The 25323-nt window shown below is 38.5% G+C and overlaps 2 pseudogenes; both read left to right on the top strand.

Moving 5' to 3' along the window:
- Positions 1-14667: 14667 nt before the first annotated feature.
- On the top strand, positions 14668-20308 carry LOC132601385 (uncharacterized protein At5g48480-like; annotated as a pseudogene).
- Positions 20309-20386: 78 nt separating this feature from the next.
- On the top strand, positions 20387-24470 carry LOC132601384 (uncharacterized; annotated as a pseudogene).
- The last annotated feature ends 853 nt before the right edge of the window (positions 24471-25323 follow it).

Raw genomic sequence — 25323 nt, 5'->3', positions numbered from 1 at the left:
ACCCTGATATCGTCTACCGGTACAACTCTCGAAGGATCTCCTATACACTAATGGAGCATGGACACATGAAACACCGTTGTGTCTTGAACAGTAACTCCTACATCACCCGAATCTAACAATCGAACTCCAAGGCCAGCTAATTGATGAACTTCGCGGAATATCTCTGTTTTCTCCTGCTGCACATATAACAGGCTACCCATGGATTTACGACATAGAGCAGCATCTACTGCATTAGCTTTGCCAGGATGATATAGAATATCAACATCATAATCTTTCAACAACTCTAGCCATCGCCTCTAACATAAATTCAAGTCCTTCTGCTTATTGATGTACTGGAGGCTCTTATGGTCAGTATATCAACATGGATGCCATATAAATAATGCCTCCTCATTTTCAAAGCATGGATCACTATAGCTAACTGAAGATCATGAGTTGGATAGTTCTTCTCGTGCTTCTTCAGCTATTTAGAAGCATAAGCAACAACATTATCGTGCTGCATCAATACAAAGCCCAACCCAATACATGAAGCATCGCAATAAATTACATAGTAATTTCTTCCCTCGGGAAGAGTCAAAACAGGTGCTGAGGTCAACTTGTCTTTCAATATCTGAAAACTCCGCTCACATGTATCCGTCCACTAAAACTTAGCTGATTTTTGAGTTAACTTGGTCAACGGGACTGAAAGAGAAGAAAATACCTCTACAAACCTCCTATAATATCCTACCAAACCTAAAAAGCTACGTATCTCCATCGGTGTCGTGGGCCTTGCCCAATTCTTCACAGCTTCAATATTTTGACTATCTACTCTAATGCCTTCATCTAAAATAATGTAAGCAAGAAAAGCCACAGAGTTCAACCAGAACTCACACTTGGACAACTTGGCATACAACTCTCTATCTCGAAGAACTGTAAGCACTGCTTGTAAATGTTCTGCATGTTTAGCCTCTAACGGCGAATAAACCAGAATATCATCTATAAACACAATCACGAACAGATTTAGGAAGGTCTTGAATACGCGATTCATCAAGTCCATGAACACAGTTGGAGCATTAGTTAACCCAAATGACATAACACGAAACTCATAGTGCCCATATCTAGTCCTAAATGTCATTTTCGGAATGTCTTCCACCTTCACCCTGACCTGATGATACCCGATCTCAAGTCTATCCTCGAGAAGTATTTGGCACCTTGCAGCTGGTCAAATAAATCATGTATCCTCAGAAGCGGATACTTATTCTTTACAATCACTTTATTCAATTGCCTATAATTAATACACATTCGCAAGGAGCTATCCTTCTTTCTTAAAAATAATATTGGCACTCCCTACGGTGAGGTTTGGGCCTAATAAATCCCTTTTTGAGTAGTAAAAGCCTGAGGATCCATATCTTGCTTCAACACGAATAACTCTGGAAGATTTAACCAGAAAAAAGTCTTAACCCTCGCACTATCAGCTCGCTCTACCTGATCAACACCAACTCCCTGATGCTGAGCCCGAGCGGCTACCAATCTTGTCAATAGCTATATAGCATCCCACATATCCTAGCCCGGTGCATCTGGCTGAGAAACTGGGGGCACTGGGGTAGGTGCTGGAGGCAGGGTATGCGAAGTGTGCGATGGGCTCTCACTCTAAGACTAGCCCCGAGCCTTGGTAACCCGCTGAGTATGGCTAGTGGCCTCACCAGCCACTCCTTTACCCTTCTGGGCGGGTGTAGCTTTCCTGGGAGGCATTGCTGAAATCAGAACAAATAATTAGAAGGCGAACTATTGGCACACGACTCTATCGCACTATCTAAGAGAGAGAAGGAACGACAATTTCCTAAATATCCTGCAACCTCTTGTTTATAAGTGTGGTGCACAATACACCCATAAATAAGACACTACTAGACACAGTCTGTAGACATCCCTAGGAAGGAACTTGTCATGACCCGGCTAGGGGCCGTGACGGGTACCCGGGGCTAACCGTCGAGCACCACTCGTTCTACAACTTATCATGCTCATCAAACGTTCTTTTATCAAAATCATCCTCAAATTATAAGAAAATTATCTTTTATTCAGAAACATAAGTACTTATATATGCAAAAGCCTTTTGGTCATTAAAATAATATATATATATATATATATATATATATATATATATATATATATATATAAATACACAGTAGCAACCTCGTGAGACCATACAACCCACACTACGTATCTATGAGCCTCTACTAGAGTACTAGACATATGGACGGGACAAGGCCCCGTCGTGCCCAAAACATACATGTACATTTATACCAAAAGCATAATCAATGGCACCTCCGGAAAATGGAGTGCTCTTCAAATCATCTGACAGCTACTACGAGTCTGGATCAAACTCACCTCCCTATCTACCTGTGGGCATGAACAAGGCGTCCAAAGAAAACGGACGTCAGTACGAACATTGTACTGTGTATGGGAGGCATAAAAATAATATTACATCAATGAAATAAAGGAAGCATCAATAAGGAACATCTGTATCTGATTGTCAAATATAAAGGAAATGATGCATGCAGGCTTACTCAAGATCATCATCATATCATATATGCATAAATGTATAAACTGCCCGTCCATATCGGATCGGTATGATAATAATTAGCCTGCGTCCAGGCCTCCCGCGTTCGGGGTATCATCTCATGCCGCCCACTAGTGGTGTCTGCGCATGCCATCTAGCCATGGTGTATACGCTGCCCGCCTAAGCGGTGACTGCCCGGCCAAATAGGCGTGGTGTTATATCATCATCATAATATGCTCATTATAGTGCATGCATGAAGACTCCAGGAAAACTATGCTTTATCGGGGTTACGTAAGGTCGTGATCACCCGATTTCATTATGGAGCACTCATTAACATTCTGCCTAACCTTGAACGGAAAAGTATATGAGGTGAGTGTAGGCAATAAATGACATAATTATTGGGCTCATAACATAACTCTTACCTTGTGTAGCTATTCAAGAACATAGGCTCATAGTTTTCCGGAAATTAAGAGATTCATGAAGAGGGAGGAAAGTCATACTATAGGATTCATGCCATGAAAGAAAGGACTAGCCTCACATACCTTTCTCATTTAACTATTCTATCGCTTGGTCGTTCTACTTCGATGCTTGCGTTTCTACCTTCAAGAAGATTCGCATTAACATTAGTTAGTCGGCTATGAGAACATTTTTCTATTTCTAGGGAAAATTGGGCAGCATTTCCTTTGTTTCTACTACTTTTCCCACATTCTATATCAACACCCAAAAATACATAACAGTATTCACAATATCGCAACAACAATCATCAATCATCTACATTTACCAGAATTCCCCATTTCCCTTCAATTTCTCCACAATTATAGTTATAGCCCATTATCATGTTTTATCATACATGATACTTATTTCGTGGTCTAAGTGTCATTAATAACATATTCACAATCACATCATACTAACATTCATAATTCCTCCCAACTATTGTTCAATAATGACACTATTCACTCATTCATGACCCATTTTCTACCTCCTTCTACAATCTAAGTGTTTCAACTTTCAACACCTTAAATAACATGTAAATACCATAAAACTCACCTTGGATGGTGGATGAACAACCCTTGAGTGGAACTTCTCTTCTTGAACCAAAACCCTAACTTTCTTCTCTTGAGTTTTCTTGGTGTAGATGAACTTTTAATGGGTTTCATACACTTGTTTTCATGGATTTGGTGGAGTTGATCTTGGCTTTCCCTTAGTTTCTTGTGGATGAATGATGGAGAAGGTTCTAGAGGGTCCTTGGTGTGTGGAGGAGTGAGATGGAAATGAAATAAAATGAAGGAGGGGTCCTTATATATATTCTCAAAATCAGTCCCGATCGAGATATATGGTACGATCGACGCAGCATCGATCGGATCGATGGAGGGTCGATCTGGTCGTCGAAGTCGTTAAATTTCCAGTGAGAAATCTGTCGTTTCGTTTCATTCTACGGTGAGAAGGACAGTTCGTCGAACTGATCGACGAAATGTCGACCTGTTCATCGAATGGCCTTCACTCTAGCTCAATTCTACAACACAATCGATGAAGCGTCGACTCGTCCGACGGTACAAAGAACGATCGTCGAACTCCCCTTTCGTAGAACTATGGTGAAGTTTCATTTAACGAACTTTTCTCCCTTTCCTTTAACTTCTTTGGAATATTAATTAGAATTATTAAGTATCCCTTCTTACTTGCAGGGACATCATGTACACCATAACTTAGTTAGTCCCTTCACCGCTCAGCAACCCAAAGTTCCGAGGTATAACATTCTTTCCCTCTTTTTGGAACATTCGTTCTCGAATGTTAAGTACTCGGGAATTCTACAAAAATTTTGCCAGAGTTTCCCCTGTAATATGACGTTACCATCCTATCACAACACCCCATAATAACATTGCCTCACAGGGCCATAACATAATAGCAACCTAAATTGGCCACACACGACCCAAAGCATAAAAAAAAGCATACACACCTTATAATGTTTGCATTTCATCTTGAATCTCTCCTGAGGTTGAAATAAATGCGGATACTTGAACTTCATACTCTCTTCTGCTTCCCAGGTCATTTCCTCTCGATTGTTGTTTCGCCACAAAACTTTGACTGAAACTACTTCTTTATTTCGAAGTCTTCGTACCTGCCTGTCTAAAATGGCAATGGGCATTTCTTCATATGCTAGTTTTTCTGTCACTTGGACTTCATCTATTGGGACAATTTTCATGCAATCTCCAATACACTAGCAGAGCACTAAGACATAGAAGACTGGATGAACTGACTCAAGCTCTGAAGGCAAGTCCAATTCATAGGCTACATAACCCACCTTGCGGATAATTCTATAGGGTCCAATGTATCGCGGACTTAACTTCCCTTTCTTGCCAAATCTCATCACCCCTTTCATTGGTGATACCTTCAAAAATACCCAATCATCAACCTGAAATTCCAAGTCCCGCCGGCGGTTGTCCGTATAAGACTTTTGGCGAATTTGGGCTGTCAGCAATCGATCTCGGATCACCTTTACTTTTTCTACCGCTTGCTGAACCAATTCAGGGCCTATTAACTGTACTTCCCCTATTTCGAACCATCCAATTGGGGACCTACACTTTCTTCCCTATAAAGGCTCATACGGGGCCATTTGAATACTGGAATAGTAGCTATTATTATATGCAAACTCAATAAGGGGTAGGTGATCATCCCAAATACCACCGAAATCTAGCACACATGCTCGGAGCATATCTTCCAAAGTCTGAATAGTACGTTCGGCTTGTCCATCAGTTTGTGGATGAAATGTCGTGCTGAGCCTTACTTGAGTACCCAAACCTTCCTGGAAAGATTTCCAGAACTTGGCTGTAAATTGTGCTCCTCTATCCATGATAATGGATAGTGGAACACCATGAAGTCGCACAATTTCCTTGAGATACAACTTCGCATAATCTTCTCTGGAGTATGTGGTTCTGATTGGAAGAAAATGGGCTGCTTTCGTGAGTCTGTCCACGATCACCCTTATAGAATCATGCTTGCCTCGGGAACGAGGCAACCCCACAAAAAAATCCATATTGATCACTTCCCACTTTCAAGTAGGGATTTCCATTTCTTGCAATAATCCTCCTGGCTTCTGATGTTCGATCTTTACTTGTTGGCAATTTGGACACTGGGCTACAAATTCTGCTATGTCTCTCTTCATGCCATCCCACCAATATATCAATTTGAGATCATGATACATCTTTGTTGCACCTGGGTGAATAGAATACCGAGAATAATGGGCTTCCTCCAGAATTCGTCGGCGCAATTCTTCAACATTCGAAACACATAGCCTGCCTTGGTATCTAAGGATCTCGTCCATCGAAGTTTTAAATAGAGATCTCTCTTTTTCATGAAATGTGTCTCTATAGTGACTCAACTGCGGATCGTCATACTGACACTCTTTCACTTCCACATTCAAAGACGAAGCCGTGGGATCATTAATACCAATCCCTGCACTACATGAATCAATTACATGCACTTCAAGATTAGCTAGCTGGTAAAGATCATGAATCATTTCTTTCCTTTTCCGAGGAACTTCACATAAACTGCCCATTGATCGGCGGCTAAGCACATCGGCTACTACATTTGCTTTTTCAGGATGGTACAAAATATTCACATCATAATCTTTCAATAACTCTAACCACCGCCTCTGCCGCAGATTTAACTCCTTCTGCTTGAAAATGTATTGAAGACTCTTGTGGTCTGTATAGATATCAACATGTACGCCATAAACGTAATGTCTCCATATCTTTAATGCATGAATAACTGCAGCCAATTCAAGATCATGGGTTGGATAGTTCTTTTCATGTTTCCGCAGCTGTCTCGAAGCATAAGCAATGAATCTACCATGCTGCATTAACACACATCCTCTAGTCCAACACCAGAAGCATCACAGTATACCACATACCCATCTGACCCTTCTGGAAGTGTTAAGACTGGAGCTGAGGTTAATCTGTCCTTCAACTCTTGGAAGCTGCGTTCACAAGCATCATTCCATTGAAATTTAGCTGTCTTCTGGGTTAGCTTCGTCAATGGAGCTGAAATAGATGAGAAGCCCTGTACGAATCTTCTGTAATAACCTGCCAATCCCAGAAAACTACGAACTTCGGTAGGCATCGTAGGCTTTGGCCAATTCTTCACAGCTTCAATTTTTTTGAGTATCAACTCGAATACCGTCATCTGATATGACATGGCCAAGAAATGTTACGAAATTCAGCCAAAACTCGCACTTTGAAAATTTTGCATAAAATTCTCGAGCTCGAAGAATTCCAAGTATGTTACGCAAGTGATCGGCATGTTCTGATTATGTGCGAGAATACACTAGAATATCATCAATGAATACTATCACAAATAAATCCATGAGTGGCCTGAATACATTATTTATCAAATTCATAAACACTGCCGGGGCATTAGTCAGCCCAAACGACATCACCCAGAATTCATAGTGGCCATATCTTGTTCTGAAAGCTGTTTTGGGAATATCTTCTTCTCTAACCCTCACTTGATGATACCCGACCTCAATTCTATTTTAGAAAACCACTTGGCACCCTGTAGTTGATCAAATAAATCATCAATCCTGGGGAGAGGATATTTGTTCTTTATCGTCACCTTGTTCAACTGCCTATAATTGATGCACATTCGTAGGGAACCATCTTTCTTTCTCACAAACAAGACTGGTGCTCCCCACGGCGATGAACTGCGTCTAATAAATCCCTTCTCAAGAAAATCTTTCAACTGCGCCTTTAGCTCTTTCAATTCTGTTAGAGCCATTCGATAAGGAGGAATAGAAATAGGCTTGGTGTCCGGTAACACATCAATGGCGAAGTCAACTTCTCTTTCTGGAGGAAGGCCTGGAAGCTCATCAGGAAATACATTTGGAAATTCGTTCACTACCGGAACGGATTGAAAAGTTGGTGACTTTGCTTCGGTGTCATGTACTCGAACTAAATGATAAATATAGCCTTTAGCTATCATTTTCCTTGCCTTAAGGTAGGAAATAAACCTACCTTTTGGAGAGGCTGTGTTACCCTTCCATTCAAGCACGAACTCTCCCGAAAATTGGAATCGGATTATCTTTATTTGGCAATCAACATTAGAATACCATGAGGCCAACCAATCCATACCCATAATCACATCGAAATCTAGCATATCCGACTCAATCAAATCAGTTTTGGTCTGGCGATTGCATATCACAAGTACACAATATTTATACACTTGTCAAACTATCACGGGATCACCAACCCGAGTAGTTACCTCAAAAGGTTTGATTGGCTCAGGTTTCACCCCAATACGACCAACAACATACGGGGTAATATAGGAAAGAGTAGAACCCGGATCTATCAAGGCATATACGTCATGGGAAAATATGCATAATGTACCTGTAACCACATCAGGGGAGGACTCGAGATCCTGTAGTCCGGCTAAAGCATACAGACGGGGCTGAGTAGCACCTAAAGTAGATACTCCCCCTCTACCTCTACCTCGACCTACTGGGATCTGGGGAGTCTGCCCTACTGGGCGCAATGAAGATGAACCCACTGCTGATCCTGTAGGCTGAATCCCAACTCTACCGCTCATCGACGGGTAATCTCGCATCATATGCCCCACCTGGCCACAGGCATAGAAGGCATCCGAACCTTGGTGACATTGTCCGGAATGTAGTCTACCGCACTGGCTGCATCGCGGTACTGAGGGTCTCCTCTGACTATAATCTTCTTTGAACTGAGAATCTGAGGCCCTCGAACTCTGACCCTGTCTTGAATGAAATGAGTGATCAAATATCCTACCCGTAAATCGAGGAGGTGTACTAGTCACCGACTGGCCTGAATGTCTAGAATATGTCTGCATTGATCCTCCTCTATAATCACTGCCTGCCCCCATAGATCTAGCCCTCTTGCTTTGCCTTCTTTCAATATCGTGATTACCTCTTGGTGGTGGTTGTCGTCCCTCTAAGTTCTAGGAATGGGCTTGTATTCGGTAAATATCCATCCCTTCTTATAGCGAAGCCGTCAAACAATCCTTGAACAAATGTGGCCTCAAGCTACTCACAAACCTGTGGACCCTATCTCCCATATCGGCTACCATAGTCGGGGCATATCTAGCCAAGGAATTAAATTACAGGCTATACTCCCGGGCACTCATACTTCCTTGCTTCAAATTTAAAAATCTATCCGCTCTAGCTCGGCGGACCTCAGGTGGCAAGTAATGGCGAATGAAAGCATCTACGAATTCTTGCCATACGGGAGGAGGCGCATTTTCTCTCCTTGATGCTATCCAATTATTATACCACAATACCGCCACGTCTCGGAGTCTATAAGATGCCAACTCCACGGATTCAATCTCAGAGGCATGAATAATTCTCAATGTTCTCAACATCTCATCGATGAAACCTTGCGGGTCTTCATTCGGGTTTGACCCGAAAAACTCCGGAGGATTCAAGCTCATAAAATCACGGGCTCGGGTACTAGCTGACCGATCACTTGGGCTCGCATTTTTCGGCTGTGCTAGGGCGGCAACCAACTGTGTCAACAGATGAATGGCCTCGGTCACTTGTTGACCCGGAACGACCGGTGGAGGAACTGGAGCTAAAGCTCCTTCTGGTTCTTCTACTTTGGGCGGGGTAGAGGAAGTGTTAGATAGGGCCTCATTATGCGATTCGCCCTCTTCTACATTCATTGGCGGGTCTCTTTAGACTCGCCTTTTTGTCGTAGTCTTGCCTTTCTGGGCGGCTGTAGCTCTTCCTTTTGGCGGCATTTATGAAATCACAGCACACTATTAGGGAGGATAAAATCTTATACACGGCTCTATCGCACGATCTCATAAGAAGAAAGATAGTAATTTTTCCTACGTGCCCTGTAGCCTCCTGTTTATTTATATGGCGCGCAACACACCATAAACAAGACTCTACTAGACACGGATCGTAGACACTTCCTAGGACTGAACTGCTCTGATACCACTTTTGTCACGACCCGGCTAGGGGCCGTGACTGGTACCCGGGGCTAACCACCGAGCACCACTCGTTCTACTACTTATCATGCTCATCAAACGTTCTTTTATCAAAAGCATCCTCAAATTATAAGAAAATCATTTTTCATTCGGAAACATAAGTACTTTTATATGCACAAGCCTTTTGGTCATTAAAATAATATATATATATATATATATATATGTATATATATATATACATACACAGTAGCAACCTCGTGAGACCATACAACCCACACTACGTATCTACGAGCCTCTACTAGAGTACTAGACTTATGGATGGGACAAGGCCCCGTTGTGTCCAAAACATACATGTACATTTATACCAAAAGAATAATCAATGGCACCTCCGAAAAATAGAGTGCTCTTCAAATCAGCTGACAGCTACTACGACTTTGGATCAAGCTCACCTCCCTGTCTACTTGTGGGCATGAACACAGCGTCCAAAGAAAACCGACGTCAGTACGAACATTGTACTAAGTATGAGAGGCATAAACAATAATATTACGTCAATGACATAATGGAAGCATCAATAAGGAACATTTGTTTCTGATTGTCAAATACAAAGGAAATGATGCATGCTGGTTACTCAAAATCATCATCATATCATATATGCATAAATGTATAAACTGCCCGTCCATATAGGATCGGTGTGATAATCATTAGCCTGCGTCTAGGCCTCCCACGTCCGGGGTATTATCTCATGCCGCTCACTAGTGGTGTCTGCCCATGCCATCTGGCCATGGTGTATACGCTGCCCGCCTTAGCGGTGACTGCCCGGCCAAATAGGCGCGGTGTTATATCATCATCATAATATGCTCATCATAGTGCATGCATAAAGACTCCAAGACAACAATGCTTTATCGGGGTGACGTAAGGTCGTGATCCCCCGATTTCATTATGGAGCACTCATTAACATTCTGCCTCACCTTGAAGGGAAAAGTATATGAGGTGAGTGTAGGCAATAAATGACATCATTATTGGGCTCATAACACAACTCTTACCTTGTGTAGCTATTCAAGAACATAGGCTCACATAGTTTTCCAGAAATTAAGAGATTCATGAAGAGGGAGGAAAGTCATACTATAGGATTCATGCCATGAAAGAAAGGACTAGCCTCACATACCTTTGTCGTTTAACTATTCTATCGCTTGGTTGTTCTCCTTCGATGCTCGCGTTTCTACCTTCAAGAAGATTCGCATTAACATTAGTTAGTCGGCTATGAGAACATTTTGCTATTTCTAGGGAAAATTGGGCAGCATTTCCTTTGTTTCTACTACTTTTCCCACATTCTATATCAACCCCCAAACGTACATAACAATATTCACAATATCGCAACAACAATCATCAATCATCTACATTTACCACAATTCACCATTTCCCTTCAATTTCTCCACAATTATAGTTATAGCCCATTATCGCGTTTTCTCATACATGATAGTTATTTCGTGGTCTAAGTGTCATTAATAACATATTCACAATCACAACATACTAACATTCATAATTCCTCCCAACTATTGTTCAATAATGACACTATTCACTCATTCATGACCCATTTTCTACCTCCTTCAACAGTCTACGTGTTTCAACTTTCAACACCTTTAATAACATGTAAATACCATAAAACTCACCTTGGATGGTGGATGAACAACCCTTTAAATAACATGTAGATGAACTCACCATGTAAATACCATAAAACGCACCATACAACTTTCATGACCCATTTTCTACCTCCTTCTCTTGAGTTTTCTTGGTGTAGATGAACTTTTAATGGGTTTCATACACTTGTTTTCTTGGATTTGGTGTAGTTGATCTTGGTTTTCTCTTAGTTTCTTGTGGATGAATGATAGGGAAGGTTCTAGAGGGCTCTTGGTGTGTGGAGGAGTGAGATGGAAATGAAATAAAATGAAGGAGGGGTCCTTATATCAATTCTCAAAATCAGTCCCGACTGAGATATACGGTACGATCTACGGTGAGAAGGACGGTTCGTCGAACTGATTGACGTAGTGTCGACCTGTTCGTCGAATGGCCTTCACTCTAGCTCAATTCTACCGCACAATCGACGAAGCGTCAACTCGTCCGACGGTACAAAGAACGACCGTCGAACTCCCCTTTCGCAGAACTGTGGTGAAGTTTAATTTAACAAACTTTTCTCCCTTGCCTTTAACTTCTTTGGAATCTTAATTAGAATTATTAAGTATCCCTTCTTACTTGTTGGTACATCATGTACACCTTAACTTACGTTAGTCCCTTCACCGCTCAGTAACCCAAAGTTCCGACGTATAACAGAACTACTCTGATACTACTTATGTCACGACCCAAACCGATGAGTGTTGACGAGTGCCTAATATCTAGTGACCAAACACCCCTATACTCGTACCTGTATAACACTGAATAACAAAGTCCCATAAATAACTCAATCTGAACTATACTGACTCAAGAAAGGATACATCATGAACATTGTACCGTCAGAATATATATATATATATATATATACTGAAAATAACGGTGCAAGCCGACTAGGTCGCTGCATATGCTGTACAAAAAGAATAGGAGCTGACAAGGTTACATCACATGTCATCTACATACAACAGTCTACAGACCTCTACTGGAATATAAAGCTGTAGAAAGGATGGGTCAGGGTCCTGTCATACTTATATATGCATATACGTCTCAAACTGTCATACCAAAAGAAGACTGTAGCTCTGAATCAAGTGGAGCACGCCGACTACTACTGAGGGGAAGTCCTACTGAGCTAGACCGCCTGTCTGTCTACCTGAATCTGCGGGCATGAACGCAGCCCCCCCGAGCAATAGGGGAGTCAGTACGGATAATGTACCAAGGCATAAGAACCACAAGTATGTAAGATCATGAAGGACATCTGAAACATGAAAGAAAATCCCAATATCTGAATGCATCTGTGACTGAACATCTGGGAACATCTATATAACTCTATATAACAAGAAAGTTCCTCTGAGAGCGCATGATATGCATAGTTCATAATATAACTGTTTGTGCTGTAGAACGTACAGGTCGATCCGTAAATCATATGTTAGTTTCGAGGAACGTAGGCCCGATCCATATATCATATATTAGTGTCAAGGAACGTACGACCCGATCCATATATCATCATCATCATCACTGTGCACTAGTTGATCAGGTGGTAATGCATATATAACGCATATCCCTTTCCCCATACCCCTTATACATATAATATACACGTATATAACGCCTCTGGTCAAGGGTCAATATGCATATGTATAGTGAATGCAATGCATAAATACAACGAGTAACTTGAACTCTCGGAGTGACATAAAGTCGTACTACCTCCGATAGACATCTTTGGACTAACATTATCAATATAAGAGATCTTAGGACCCAAGATCCGAAGGAATAATCATAACAAGGAGTATAGGATCATCAAAGACTGAGGTACTCCTAGGGCTTCTAAGAGTAGAGTGATATGGAAGCTCATTTACACGTTTGTTCGCTCATATCATATGATCATGCCAAAATGAAAGAAGGGACAGCCTTAACAAACCTTAATGTCTCCTTAATCACTTAACATTCTCCTTCGAAGTTCACAAAGTCTACATTCAAGAGGATCATGATAAGGTTAAGTCTTGAAAACACTCCTATGTTCAAACTAATATTATTAACGAATTGACGAAATTTGGGTAGCGTTTCCCCTATTTTATCGACTTCAACTATATCATAAAACAACTCCCAATCAACAATGACATTATCATCAATACCATAATCAAGAGATTTCATTCAAAGCCCAAAAATCCTTTTCATAGTCAACACACAATAACAATTTCAACGTAACTCTATATACACTCGTATACCACACTTCCTTATCATCATTACTACCATTCATAGCAAGATTATACTCAAAATCGTCCAACAATTACAACTCAAGTTAATTTATTACTTAAAATATCATCAAACCCACATTTGAACTTCCTTTCTTGCTTTCTTCCCTCAATCAAGTTATTCAACAACTAGACATTCTTAATAATATGAAAATAGATGTGAAAACTTACCTTAATCACACAAGAGAAATCTTTGGATCAACTCTCCCACATGAGTGAAACCCCTACTTCAACACCAAAGAAAATTCTTGGGCTCTACAAACGCTAGTGATTCTTTCAACACTTGAATCTGTTGATCCTTGCCCTTTGATCCTTGATTTCACTTTGATTTGTTTAGATATGTTTAGAGAAGTTTCTAGAGTTCTCATGGACTTGGGAAATGTTGGAAATGGAATAAAATGAAGGAGGGTCGGGTATATATCCAAAAATAAAACTTTCACCACCTCAGATGTACGACTCAATACACGAACTGTAAATAATTTACGGTCTGTACATTGGATCGTAAATCCTCAACAGAAGGCACCAACCACTGAATTACTTTATACAGTGGGGGTTTATGGAATTTACGGTCCGTATAAAATATACGAACCGTAAATCCAACAATAAATTCCCAAGCAGAACACCGCCACTCTCTGGTTTGATTCTACGGTGGAGTGCAAAGCATTTTATGATCCATACATTATATACGGTCCGTATATTTTACCATAAATCTCAACTTTTTGCTAAAACATTCTATCATTAACTCATTGAACCTCTAATTATTCACACACCTGCTAAACATGAATTTGATGTTTTACACCCATGGAATAAGCTTGTCTAATCTCATTTAACCTTAATAACCTCTGTATCCAAGACTAGAACCACTAATGCACAACAAATCTCAAAGTACAAAACCACAGGGTGTAACAGCTTTGATATCATCTAGAGCATTATAGATTAATCAGGCCAATTAACAACGATTTTTAAATGGTTAAAAGACCTCAAGTATAAATCCTATTATAATCTCAACTACTCTTTCGTTTGCTTCACTCGATTCTTCTACACTTTCAAGTCTCTCGCTTTCTCTCAAGTTTTATAGTCAAGATATCTACAATCAGGTGAGTTCTACACTAAATAAATAAAAAATTTCTATACTGCGATTAAAGATTTTATCTTGTTTGCAACTTTTCTTTATATTCTCATTTTACTGGATGCATAAGGGGATCGGAGAAATTCTTCCTTTGTTTCTACTATATTTTCCATTTTTTCTCCCAATTATTTTTTCCCTTTGGCAGAATGACAGATGGACGTGAGAGTTGCGGGAAATGGGAAAAGGAGATGTACGAGTATCATTTCCAAGTTGTTCAATTCTTTCAGGTTCTCTCAGGGCTTTTTGATCAGCAACTTGTAAGTAGAACCTTCGATTTTAATCAATAATTAGGAATATATTGAAAATGCACTCAATTTTGGGTTATTGGCGCAGATAACCAGCCCCCCCCCCCTCCCCCGAGCCATCCGGCAATGATGGAGGATTAAGAATGGGCTGAGGAAGGGGGTCCCGCGATGCGTTGAAAATGAATGGAACCCTCGGTGGAGTAGCAGCGCAAGTTGGGTTCAACAATCATGTGTATCATCATCTATATCATTCATAGTATACGGTCAGTGATGTTGTACATCTGAGAGTATACAATGTAAGCTGTCTTGTAATTTATATATCGTATTGTGGTCATTGGTGATGTTATAAGGCTGATGGTTGTCATTGTATGCACAAACTGTATAAATAATTGTACAGATGGTAATATTATTAATGAAATTACTGTTCTCAAAATTCACTTTGCATTCTCCATTATTTCCTTCTTCTTGTCCTTTACGTTTATTTTTCTCTCTTAGGGTTTTAACAACAATGGCTGAAGTTCAAACCACAAAATAGAGGCTCAGTAACCAAGGCACATAACGTAGCCTCTGAGAAGGAGAAACGTGTCGTTTTCACTTTGGTGAAGCCAGAGCTATTTGTTAAAGCACCTAAAGCAAACGATGCCATAAAGTTCTACAAAACGGTATTTGGTGCGGAGAAGTGATACGTGTCAACCATCTGAAAAGCAAGGCAAAAGAAGAGATATTGTTTGTTCTCTCTGTTGAACTTAAGCTTGGTTCATTTGCGTTTCTTATTGCTGATCTTACTGATGAAGACTCTACTGCTCCTGTGATGACTGCTTCGACTGGTTGTGTTTTTTTCTTGGAGACTGAGGATGTCGATGCTGCTATGGCCAAGGTTTTTTTTATTGTGTTGTTTCTATGGGCGAAGGCGAAGGAGCTGTTACTGCTACTAGTTGTTGCGGTGAGCATGTTGGAAAGCTAAAGGATCCTTATGGAAATGTCTAGATGATCTGCTCTCCAGTTATAAAAACCCGAGTAATCACCGATGTCATGACCCAAATTACGGATCATGTGGGCACCTACCTTATCCCACCTAGCAGGCGAGCTCTTACCAACCAATCCACTAATAAAATCATTTGACCTTGTAACAACAGACAATAATGAACAATAAGTGTGAAACATGAATGCCTTTATTTAAAAATTTAGTAATGACAACTTCGCGGGACCTAGTCTAGACGTGCACAAGAGATTCTACAACATGTATGGATGACCAAAAGAAATAAATGACACAGCTTCTGCCTGGAAAGAGATGTACGAAAGCTGAAACAAGATATCCGCCACTGCATGTAAATGAAACCTTCAAGCAATAACCCGAAACACATCTACACCCCAAAAGGAATGTAGCAATAGTAGGATCAGTACACCACACATACTAGTAAGCATCATAGGCCGACTAAGATTAGTTCACGCAATATAATATAAAATCAATCATAACAAATAGATAGGCTCAATCATAACACTTTATAACTCCTACTCAAGGTTACAATTCTATCATGGGCTCACTTGAAATCCCTCTACCAATACAATCTCCATGTAACAACAGAAGATAAGGACTAACAACAACAAATCAGTTTTCAGCTCAACGAAGACTCCTAAACAATTCAACCTCAAGAATAGTTAATTTAGATTTATACCTCGTGTTAACTCATTCCTCCGCAAATCACATTATCTTACCTCCAACAATCTAACAGACTCATAACTTGACAGACAGATTCAACATAACAACTCAAGATGGTCATCGGCCACTAATCACTTGTACATATGCAATAAGCGTAAACACAAACAATAAGATGAGCGGTAGTATCTCAACTGCATGTTCCACCCTTAACCATTCTAACTGGGATCACTATAACATCACCTGCCTTTTTATCTATCAAGTGGGACCATGAATTTTACCTGAAAACCTGACGGCTCTACTATGGAGGGAAATCAGCCATGAAACCTCTGGGACGAATCATTGCCTATTACAAGAAAATGGGTATGCAATGCCACCCTCATAGGAAATATAAGTAAGTAAGATATAATGCAATGATATCTATCAACTATGTATACACATGCTAAATGGTATTGTTTCCCTAATTAGCCATGCCCTGCAGGGGACCCATGGTGTCCATATACCACTCGCTCTGAACTGACCTCAAATCACGAGCCCTTAACTAGGCCACATCCTCACCGCAGTCAAATGTTCTTTTTTTTTGTGTGTGTGTGTGTGTGTCTATATATATATATATATATATATATTCTATTTCTCATCATAATGTGTTTCTCATCGTGATCCTATTCCAGCAATAAATATGAAATAGGACCAGTCAACAATATCAAAGTCCAAAGCACAATAAGGTCATGACGCTCAATAATACAAGATTCAATGAAGTACAGATTATAATGCCATTGGTCGTAATAAGACTCAACGCTAATCCTAAACACACAATGAAATTAGCTACGCTAAAGTATGCATCACCTAACGCAAGGTATACACGACTTTGCTAAGGCCAGTTTACTAGCAACACAATCCAAACCCTCACTAGATCCATAACAACCATCTACATTTATTTTGCCGTCTCCCCTAGGACAAACAAATACACACTTGGTTCAAGTATTCTTTTATGGTGACAACCCTCACACTTCTCAATTAATGCCAACCTAACAAGTATCCAACCAAACTCCGTGTCTGAAGACCTAATCATGCTTCTCCCATCAATTCTACAACATATATAAGACTCACTAATCAATGTCTAACTCACGTAAACCATAACCTACCTCGAGGCCAAGCAGGTACCATGAACAATTATGTAGTCTTCATCCTTTGCTTCCAATTCCATTGACCATGACAGAGAAGTCTAGGAATAGCATGAATTTCATTAAATAGAGTAATAATAAATCATGAGCAGTAATTTAGATTCTATACTTGACAACTCCTGCCTCTATATTTATAATTCAAAAACTCAAGTCCCAACCCCTCTTTAATTATCCAAATCGTTGTTCTTTGGGTTCCGTTTATCGACTTAGAAAAATAATCTACAATAAGAATTAATGAACTACCAGTTCTTGGTTCTATGCTGCCTACTTCATCCCTCTAATGTGTAAGTAATTTTAAGAGCTCCATGTTTATTATCATTATGAGGTTAAACCTAGCGGTGAGGAATTTAATGTAGAAAAGATAGTGAAAGGAAGGGTTACCTTACTTAAGTCTCCATGTGTTCTACCCCGTAATAAGGTTTTTAACTAGGTCTGGTCCGTGTCGACCGTTGCAGCGGTCAACAGCAGAACCACTACGGCGAAGCGGCCATATCCGGTCCTATGATTTTTAATCCTTAGTGATTCGTCTATATTTTAAATTACACGTAAAACTTCCCGGTGGACCAATCATATAACGAATCAACTTGGTTTTTATACATGAGCGGTGCAAAGTCTAATAATGACCAGCCGGATCGTTACAGCCGAAGAAGTTGAACTCTTGTTAAGTGCTTTTGTTCGGCTTTCAATGAAATTCCGGTTATCTCATACCGATGAAAAACTCTCATATTAATTCTAGTTCAGTGTTAATTGGTAATCTTTTTGAAAGAGGAGGTCCACTTTGGCATATTGTTGATTTTGAACAGTGAAAAAAACATTTAGTGAAATTTATTTCATAAAAAATAAAAGAAAAATATGTTCAAGAATATTTAAAGAATATAACATAAAGAAAATACATGAGTGGTAGTAATGGCAACATGCAGGACATAATGATCTATGAAAATTCATTCAAAATTATAACGAGATTGATGAGATCTCTATCATTAATTTGATTTTTTGGATCAAATTTGAAAATGAAGAAATTCTTAAAATTAGAATTTTCTCATTTAATAGGCTCTTATATGACGTAAAGTCAACTTGGTCTGCCAATATTTGGAAAAATATCAAAAATAGAAATCTAAAATCTACTGCCATCTTCAACTTGAGTACTCCTTGCATTGATACTCTCCAAACTTTTCTAGACTTTCAGGAAATGAATTTTGATTTCAAAAAACAACAATTTATCTTGCTAAAGGAGAAATGAACTATAATTTGTGAAAGTTGTTTAATTTTTCATAAGAGATATCTTGTAATAAATAAAGTTTCCTTGTCATTCATTTAACTGCATGTTTATATACTGATTACTATAATTTAATGTTGATATTACTATACAAAATCGTGCACTACACGATTCTGTATTTTGTGCAACACACGTGTCGAGAAACTAGCATACTTAAAAATGACATAAAAATCATTATAGGGTACAAATATTTAATAAATTTAAAAATATTTAAAGAGCATAACATAAAGAAAAGACATGATAAATGGAAATAGCAGCATGCAGGACGGAGTGATCAGTGAAAATTCACTCAAAAATATGAGGAGATTGACGAGATCTCTATCATCAATTAGAGTTTCCTGATTCAAATTTTGATAACTAAAAGGTTCTTACATTTAACATTTTATCATTTAATTTGGTAATCTCAAGATTTACAAAATCTATGGTTGTCTTCAACTCGAGTACTCAATCAGTTGATATTCTCCATACTTTTCAACAATTTTAGTTCTCTCACTTTCTCTCAAATTTTATAATCAGCAAATCACAGATGAGAAAAATTATTCTACTTATAAATGACCTTAAAAGCACTATCAATTAAATTAATTAGTAATTTAAAATATTTTAAAAAGTATGTCATAAAAAAATGACAGGACAATTGACGACGGTCACGACGGAATGATTAATGAATATTTAGTTAAAATTATGATGAGATTGATAAGATCTCTGTCATTAATTAGAATTTTCAAATTCAAATCTCATGAATGAACAATTAGACTATTAAATTTGTTCTCTTCTTCAATAATACCAAGAGAAATATTCATGGTACTCGTTTACTAATGCCAACATACATCAGATTGACTACTACCTCGAGGACTCCTCTTCGATCAATATCATGTAGAGCGACTACTACCTAGTGGACTCTGCTTCGATATCATCTAGAGCATCTTAGATTAATCAGGCCAATAAACAGCAACTATTACATGGTTAAAAGACATCAAGTATAAATCTTATTTTAATCTCATCTTCTCCTTCATTTTCTTCTCTCAACTCCTCTACAATTTCAAGTCTCTCGCTTTCTCTCAAGTTTTATAATCAAGAAATCTACAATCAAGTGAGTTCTACACTAGGTAAATTAAAGTATTCTACTCTTCAATTAAAGATTTGAACTTGTTTGAAACTTTTCTTCTCTTGTTTATTCTCCATTTATTGCATGCATAAAGGGATATGAGAAATTCCCCCATTGTTTATATTTTGTTTTCCATTCCCCCCCCCCCCCCCCCAATTAATTTTTTACCTTTTGGCAGAATAAGAGATGGATGTAAGAGTTGTAGGAAATGGGAAGAGGAGATGTACTATTCTCATTTCCCAGTGGTTCAATTCTTTTAGGTTCTCTCAGGGCTTTTTGATCAGCAACTTGTAAGTCGAACCTTTGATTTTAATAAATAATTAGGAATTTATTGACCATGCACGCCATTTTTACTTATTGTCATGGATAACCAGGCCCCCCCGAGCTATCTGCCAATGATGGAGGATCAAGAATGGGGTGAGGAAGGGGGTCCCACTGCGAACAGAGAGAAAAAGGAGATAGGCGATGTGTTAAAAGTTAATGGAACACCCAGTGGAGTAGCAGCGAAAGTTGGGTTCAACGATTATGAGTATAATCATTCGTATCATTCACAGTATAAGGTCAGGGATGCTGTACATCTAGGAGTATGCAATGTAAGCTATCTGGTAATTTATATATCGTATTGTGGTCACTGGTGATGTTATAAGGCCGATGGCTCTCATTGTATGCACAAGCTGTATAAAGAATTGTACTGATGATAATATTATTAATGAAATTACGTTTCTCGAAATTCACTTTGCATTTCTCCATTATTTCCTTCTTCTTATTCTCCTTTATGTTTCTTTTTCTCTCTCTTAGAGTTTTAATAACAAAGGTTGAAGTTGAATCACAAAACGAAGCCTCTAAGAAGGTGACACGTGTCATCTTCACTTCGGTGAAGCCCGAGCTGTTTGTTGAATCACTGAAAGCAAAGGATGTTGTGGCGCTCTACTAAACGGCATTTGGTACTGAGGAAGTGACATGTGTCAACAATCCAAAAGGGAAGGCAGAACAAGCGATACTGTTGACTCTCTCTATTGAACTTAAGCTTGGCTCATTTGCGTTCCTTGTTGCTAATCTTGCTGATGAAGACCCTACTGCTCCTGTGACGATTGCTACGACTGGTTGTGTTTTCTGCTTAGAGACTGATGATGTTAATACTGCTATAGCCAAGGCTTTTGGTGTTGTTTCAAAGGGAAAAATAGTTGAAGGTGATGCTACTACTACTGCTTGTTGTGGTGGGCATGCTGGAAAGCTAAAGGATCCTTTTGGAAATGTTTGGATGACTTGCTCTCCTGTCGGAGTAATTGCCGAAGAAATTAAAGTCTTTTTCATTGCTTTTGTTCTGCTTTCAATGAAATTCCAGTGATGTCATTCCAATAAAAAACTTTCAGATTAACTCTAGTTAGGTGTTAATGGGTTAGCTTTGAAGTAGGAGGTCCAGTTTGGCATATTGTTGATTTTGAATAGTGAAAAGAAAATTAATAAAAAAATGTTGGTAAAAAAAAAGTTCAAGAATATTTAAGGAATATAACGTAAAGAAAATACAAGACAAGTAGTAATGGTAGCATGCAGTACACAGTGATCAATGAAAATTCTCTCAAAAATATAACGAGATTGATGAGATCTCTATCCAAAAGAGAAATATAAAATCTACTGCCATCTTCAACTTGAGTACTCCTTCCATTGATACTCTCCAAACTTTTCTAGACTTTTAGGAAATGAATTTTTATTTAAAAAACAACAATCTGTCTTCCTACCGGAGAAATGAACTATAATTATTGAAAGTTGTTTAATTATTCGAAAGAGACATCTTGTAATAATTAAAGTTTCCTTCTCATTCGTTTAACTGCATGTTTATATATTGATTACTAAAATTTAATGTTGATATTACTTTACAAAATCGTGTACTACACGACTCAGTAAACCCGTGCAACACACAAGTCAAGAAACTAGTATACTTAAAAATAACATAAAATAATTATAAGTTACAATCATTTAATAAATTTAAAAACATTTAAAGATCATAACGTAAAGAAAGGATAGGATAAGTGGAAATGGCAGCAAGCAGGATGGAGTGATCAATGAAAATTCACTAAAAAATATGAGGAGATTGACGAGATCTCTATAATAAATTAGAGTTTCCGGATTCAAATTTTGATAACTAAAAGATTCTTATACTTATCATTAATATGGTCTCATCTGACGTGAATTCAGATTAGTTCACCATTAAATACAATATACTGAATGGTTAAGAAAATTATCAAAAAGAAAAATCTCAAGATTTACAAAACCTATTGCTGCCTTCTACTCGAGTACTCCATTAGTTGATACTCTCCATAGTTTGCTAAAATTTCAGTTCTCTCTCTTTCTCTTAAGTTTTATAATCAGAAAATCATAGATGAATTCTTAATAAATATATAAAAGTGTTCTATTCTTCAAAGATTTGATTTTCTTGCTATTTTCTTTTCTTTTTGACTCTCCTTCGACTGTGTCCATTAAGGGATCTAAAAAGTACCCCCTTTGTTTCTAGTTTTTCTTCCAGCCCACCCCCTTTCCAACCCCCAAATTGTTTTTTCCTTTGACATAATGAAGGGTGCGTGTAAGAGTTAAAGGAAATGGGATTGTGCACTGCATAATTCAGCATACATGTGCAATGCATGTGCGAGAAATTAGTATACTTATAAATGACCTTAAAACGACCACCAATTAAATTAATTAGTAATTTAAAATATTTAAAAAAATTATGACATAAAAAAAGGTATGAAGTGTGATGAAGGTCACGACGGAATGACTAATGAAAATTCAGTCAAAATTATGATGAGCTTGATAAGATCTCTACCATTAATTAGAATTTTTGAATTGAATGAACAATTATACTATTAAATGTGTTCTCTTCTTTAATAATCCTGAGAGAAATATTCATGGTACTCGTTTACCAATGCCTAGATATATCGGATAAACTACTACCTCAAGGACTCCTCTTTGATCTATATCATCTAGAGTGACTAATACCTAGTGGACTCCGCTTCGATATAATCTAGAGCGTCTTAGATTAATCAGGACACTAAACACTGAATATTAAATGGTTAAACCTCAAGTATAAATCCTATTATAAATTCAACCACTCATTCATTTGCTTCTCTCAACTCTTCTACACTTTCAAGTCTCTCGCTTTCTCTCATGTTTTATAATCAATAAATCTACAATTAGGTGAGTTCTACACTAGATAAATAAAAGAGTTCGATTCTTCAATTAAAGATTTGATCTTGTTTGCAACCTTTTTTTCTTTTTTGTTCTCCTTTTGCTGCATGCATAATGGGATCTGAGAAATTCCTCTTTTGTTTTCAATTTTTTTCCCCAATCAATTTTTTTCCTCTGGTAGTATGAGAGATGGATGTGAGAGTTGCAGGAAAAGGGAAGAGAAGATGTACTAGTCACATTACCAAGTGGTTCAATTCTTGCAGGTTTTCTCAAGGCTTTTTGATCAGCAACTTGTATGTGGAACCTTTGATTTTAATCATTAATTAGGAATTTATTAACCATGCACACCATTTTTGGTTATTGCCGTGGATAACTAGGTCCCCCAGCCATCCGCCAGTGTTGGAGGATCAAGAATGGGGTGAGGAAGGGAATCTCACTGCGAACGGAGAGAGAAAGGCAGTAGGCGATGTGTTAAAAGTGAAAGGAACACCCAGTGGAGTAGCAGCGAAAGTTGGGTTCAACAATCATGCGTATCATCATTTGTATCATTCACAGTATAAGATTAGTGATGTTGTATAACTCAGAGTATGCAATGTAAGCTATCTTGTAATTTATATATCGTATTGTGGTCACTGGTGATGTTATAAAGCCGATGGCTCTCATTGTATGCATAAGCTGTATAAAGAATTGTACTTATGATATTATTATTAATGAAATTTCTTTTCTCCCAATTCACTTTGCATTTCTCCATTATTTCCTTCTTCTTCTCATCTACGTTTCTTTTTCTCTCTTAGGGTTTTAACAACAATGGTTGAAGTTGAACCACAAAATGGAGGGTCAGTTACCGAGGCATAGAACAGAGCCTCTAAAAAGGTGAAACATGCCGTCTTCACATCGGTGATGCTAAAGTTGTTTGTGCAAGCACGAAAAGCAAACAATGCCACAACGTTCTACAAAACGGAAGTCAGAACAAGTTCATTGGCTCATTTGCTTTCCGTGTAATTGATCTTACCGATGAAGACTCTATTGCTCCTGTGACACTGCTTCGACAGGTTGTGTTTCTGCTTGGAGACTGGGGATGTTGATGCTTCTATAGCCGAGGCTATTTCTACTAGTGTTATTTCTGAGGGCGAAATAACTGAAGGTGATGCTGGTACTGCTACATGCTGTAGTGGGCGTGTTGGAAAGCTGAAGGATCCTTATAGCAATGCCTGGATGATCTGCTCTTTTGTCAAAAAATCTGAGTTATCACTGAAGAAACTAAACTCTCATTTAGTGCTTTTGTTCTGCTTTCAATGAAATTCCAATTATCTCATATCGATGAAAAACTCTCATATTAACTCTACTTATGTCATGATCCAAAATCACTATTCGTGTGGGAGCCTACAATTTTCTACCTTGGTAGGCCAACCCGTCTCTTAATCATTAATCCAATAGCAGCAAAATAAATAGAACAGATTAAATAGTAAGTCTAAATCATAAATAACATAGGTGCAAAAATACGAATACAATCCCCAAGAAACTGGTCTGACTCGTAAAAGGACAACTACATAAATGTCTAAATATACAAGTCCATAAGTTAAATAAAAAACCGTCTGAATAGAAGAATATCAAGATAGGATAAATGAGTCTATGGGTAGTAGCTCATCAGATGCATACCCTAGATACTTGGAAGTAGGGCCTCAAGAATCAGTCATGAGGAGTGGAAGTAGAGCCTATCACGTACTCTGCACTCATAAAAGAATGCATCAAGGTAGTATCAGTACAAACACTATGTACTAGTAAGTATCATAGGCCGACAACAGTTAGCTAAAATATATAAAAGAAGAAACTGAAGAATAGACATGCCCGAAATCAAGTACAAACACAGCACAATCTAAGAACAATAACTCAACTATAGTAGTATGTAACAACGCGTTTGGTTGTTCTCATGTTTCTGACCCTTTTGAGCCCATTTTAAGATTTATTAGCTCGTATTTGACAAGCGTGGACCGTTGGCACACTTCTCGAGTTTATCAAACTTGATTAGGGTAAGTTTTGGGGAATTTGGCTTTTAAGTGAAAACCATTTGACTCATAGTTGACTTTTGGATAAACGAACTTTTTTAGGAAATCCATCGACCCCGAGAGGTCCGGACGGTCATTTAGAACTT

The sequence above is a fragment of the Lycium barbarum genome, chromosome 7 (assembly GCF_019175385.1).
Source record: "Lycium barbarum isolate Lr01 chromosome 7, ASM1917538v2, whole genome shotgun sequence".
Taxonomy (NCBI): Eukaryota; Viridiplantae; Streptophyta; class Magnoliopsida; order Solanales; family Solanaceae; genus Lycium; species Lycium barbarum.
This window is presented reverse-complemented; position numbering and strand designations above follow the sequence as displayed.